At 48.7% G+C, this 4,348-nt stretch overlaps 1 non-coding gene across 1 annotated transcript; it reads right to left on the bottom strand.

The window, feature by feature from the left end:
- Positions 1-3,805: 3,805 nt before the first annotated feature.
- LOC144509540 (U1 spliceosomal RNA) lies at positions 3,806-3,969 on the bottom strand. Its single transcript, XR_013500470.1, has one exon. It is a non-coding gene; the product is annotated as a U1 spliceosomal RNA (small nuclear RNA).
- Positions 3,970-4,348: the final 379 nt, after the last annotated feature.

The following is a 4,348-nucleotide window of genomic DNA, read 5'->3' as shown; positions in this document are numbered from 1 at the left end:
TAATACATGTGGCAATAATAAATCAAATCAAATCAAGTTACATGGGTAAGATGGGTACAGAGGGATATGGAGCAAACGCAGGCAATTAGGACTAGCTTAGGGGTAATAAAAAGGGCGGCATGGACAAGATGAGCCGAAGGGCCTGTTTCCATGCTGTAAACCTCTATGACTCTATGAGTCTTCGCTGGAGGTCACCTCCAAGTGTCTCTTCTTATCCCCCTCTACAAAGAACAAAAAAGAACAAAGAAAATTACAGCACAGGAACAGGCCCTTCGGCCCTCCAAGCCTGCACCGACCATGCTGCCCGACTGAACTAAAACCCCCTACCCTTCCGGGGACCATATCCCTCCATTCCCATCCTATTCATGTATTTGTCAAAACGCCCCTTAAAATTCACTATCATATCTGCTTCCACTACCTCCCCCGGCAACGTGTTCCAGGCACCCACCACCCTCTGTGTAAAAAACTTGTAAGAGTTTTAACAATACCAGGTTAAAGTCCAACAGGTTTATTTGGTAGCAAATGCCATCAGCCTTCGGAGCGCTGTTCATTCGTCAGACGGAGTGGATATCTGCTCTCAAACAGGGCATACAGAGACACAAAATCAAGTTACAGAATACTGATTAGAATGCGAATCTCTACAGCCAACCAGGTCTTAAAGATACAGACAATGTGAGTGGAGGGAGCATTAAGCACAGGTTGAAGAGATGTGTATTGTCTCCAGACAGGACAGCCAGTGAGATTCTGCAAGTCCAGGAGGCAAGCTGTCGGGGTTACTGATAGTGTGATATAAACCCAACCTCTCCGGCTATGTCGAGGGCATCCTGAAACCCATTGTACAAAGAACCCCCAGCTTTTGTCGCGACACGACGGACTTCCTACAGAAACTCAACGCACATGGAGCAGTTGAACCAGGAGCACTCCTCGTCACAATGGATGTCTCAGCACTCTACACCAGCATCCCCCACGATGATGGCATTGCTGCAACGGCCTCAGTACTCAACGCCGACAACTGCCAGTTTCCAGATGCAATTTTACAACTCATCCGCTTCATCCTGGACCACAATGTCTTCACCTTCAACAACCAGTTCTTCATCCAGACACACGGAACAGCCATGGGGACCAAATTCACACCTCAATATGCCAACATCTTCATGCACAGGTTCGAACAAGACTTCTTCACCGCACAGGACCTTCAACCGATGCTATACACTAGATACATCGATGACATTTTCTTTCTTTGGACTCATGGTGAACAATCGCTGAAACAACGATATGATGACATCAACAAGTTCCATCCCACCATCAGACTCACCATGGACTACTCTCCGGAATCGGTTGCATTCTTGGACACACGCATCTCCATCAAGGACGGTCACCTCAGCACTTCACTGTACCGCAAGCCCACGGATAACCTCACAAGGCTCCACTTCTCCAGCTTCCACCCTAAACACGTTAAAGAAGCCATCCCCTACGGACAAGCCCTCCATATACACAGGATCTGCTCGGATGAGGAGGATCACAACAGACACCTCCAGACGCTGAAAGATGCCCTCATAAGAACAGGATATGGCGCTCGACTCATCGATCGACAGTTCCGATGCGCCACAGCGAAAAACCGCACCGACCTCCTCAGAAGACAAACACGGGACATGGTGGACAGAGTACCCTTCGTCGTCCAGTACTTCCCCGGAGCGGAGAAGCTACGACATCTCCTCCGGAGTCTTCAACATGTCATTGATGAAGACGAACATCTCGCCAAGGCCATCCCCACACCCCCACTTCTTGCCTTCAAACAACCGCACAACCTCAAACAGACCATTGTCCGCAGCAAACTACCCAGCCTTCAGGAGAACAGTGACCACGACACCACACAACCCTGCCACAGCAACCTCTGCAAGACATGCCAGATCATCGACACGGATGCCATCATCTCACGTGAGAACACCATCCACCAGGTACACGATACCTACTCTTGCAACTTGGCCAACGTTGTCTACCTGATACGCTGCAGGAAAGGATGTCCCGAGGCATGGTACATTGGGGAAACCATGCAGACGCTACGACAACGGATGAATGAACACCGCTCGACAATCACCAGGCAAGACTGTTCTCTTCCTGTGGGGGAACACTTCAGCGGTCACGGGCATTCAGCCTCTGATCTTCGGGTAAGCGTTCTCCAAGGCGGCCTTCACGACACACGACAGCGCAGAGTCGCTGAGCAGAGACTGATAGCCAAGTTCCGCACACATGAGGACGGCCTAAACCGGGATGCTGGGTTTATGTCACACTGTCAGTAACCCCCACAGCTTGCCTCCTGGACTTGCAGAATCTCACTGGCTGTCCTGTCTGGAGACAATACACATCTCTTCAACCTGTGCTTAATGCTCCCTCCACTCACATTGTCTGTATCTTTAACACCTGGTTGGTTGTAGAGATTCGCATTCTAATCAGTATTCTGTAACTTGATTTTGTGTCTCTGTATGCCCTGTTTGAGAGCAGATATCCATTCCATCTGACGAAGGAGCAGCGCTCCAAAAGCTAATGGCGTTTGCTACCAAATAAATCTGTTGGACTTTAACCTGTTGTTAAAACTCTTACTGTGTTTACCCCAGTCCGACGTCGGCATCTCCACGTCATAAAAAACTTGTCTCATACATCTCCTTGGCCCTCGCACCTTAAACCTGTGCCCCCTAGTAATTGACTCTTCCACCCTGGGAAAATGCTTCTGACTATCCACTCTGTCTATGCCCCTCATAATCTTGTAGACTTCTATCAGATCGCCCTTCGACCTCCGTCGTTCCAGTGAGAACAAACCAAGTTTCTCCAACCTCTCCTCATTGCTAATGCCCTCCATACCAGGCAACATCCTGGTAAATCTTTTCTGTACCCTCTCCAAAGCCTCCATATCCTTTTGGTAGTGTGGCGACTAGAATTGAACACTATAATCCAATTGCGGAAAAAAGATACAAAAGTCTGAGGTCACCCACCAACCGACTCAAGAACAGCTTCTTTCCTGCTGCTGTCAGAATTTTGAATGGACCTATCTCGCACTAAGTTGATCTTTCTCGACACCCTAGCTATTTCTTCGCACCCTTCTGGAAGATTCTTTGACTTTCAGCCAATGAGGTCACCAGGCAGGGGTCCCAATGGAGTTAGCAGTTCCATATATGGAGCACGGCAGGGCCCCCTCAGTGTCCCATCCATAGGTGCATGGGGTGCTTGTAACTCCTTTCCATATGGGATAATGGCGGGAATCCGAGGTGCCAGAGAGACTGACCAAAACTGGGGAATACACAAATACTGTCCTTATTTGGTCAGGGCTGAGCACCTCTGGTTCCAGCCTCCAGGACAAGTCCAGGCTAGCCCTTGCTCACCTCTAACCTTGGCCCATCAGGCCTGGCTGCAGAGGCTGTTGAATGCTGTTTAAGTTAGGATTGTTCAATTCAGTGTCGGGCCTACTTGCTCAGGCTGTTGGCCACTTGGCCACACTGTATTGTAAAATGTAATTTCTACACAGGCACCTCTGTTTTGGTGAAGATCAAATGTAGGATCAAGCCCGGGATCAGGTGCAATGCCTGTTCCTTTTGTGGAGACCGTGAATTGGTTTCAATTTGAATTGGTTCGTGGCCTCTTTTAAGGCAAGGCAAGGTTGAGAAGGCAAGGCATTCATGAATAACCTCAGCCAGTGCAGGAATTGAACCTGTGCTGTTGGCATTGCACTGCATCACAAACCAGCCATCCAGCCAACCGAGCTAACTGACTACTAAAGACTTCTTTCTACTGACGACGCAGAAACCGCAGACATGGGCTTCGCGAACGCAGTCCCCCACTACCACAAATTTTGCAGTCGAGTATCCCACATTTGGAGACATCGCAGGCATCAGCACACCCAAAGTGCAATGGGCTAGCCTCGTCCTGGGCGAACTACCTGCTGGATCATGGTTTCACCCCTGCCAGGTGGAGCAAGCAGGATTAAGGGCTTGCCCTGCCTACTCTGCACATTGGCTTTGTAACTCTGAGAAATAAATACATTTCCTTTTAAAATCTCTGTCAAGGTTGAAGATTCTGTAGAAAGCTTGAGTATTATTGCACGATGATGGTCATTTTTAAATGTTTTGTAATGTTGCTTTCAGATGTTTTATGAATAAAGTGTATTCTTGCAAAAAAAACTCTGAAACGGTTAAACCAAATGGAGTGACTGAGGTGCAATCTCATTGTGCTGTGATTGTCAGTCCTCTTTCTCGGCCTATCGGGGGGCAACTCCCCACTTTACTCTGAGCAGCAACAGTGAGCCCAGTCTGTATTGACTATCTAGGTCCATCAGTGACAAAAGGTGGGGGGAAGT

This window comes from Mustelus asterias, chromosome 21, assembly GCF_964213995.1.
Source record: "Mustelus asterias chromosome 21, sMusAst1.hap1.1, whole genome shotgun sequence".
NCBI classification, from domain to species: domain Eukaryota; kingdom Metazoa; phylum Chordata; class Chondrichthyes; order Carcharhiniformes; family Triakidae; genus Mustelus; species Mustelus asterias.
This window is presented reverse-complemented; position numbering and strand designations above follow the sequence as displayed.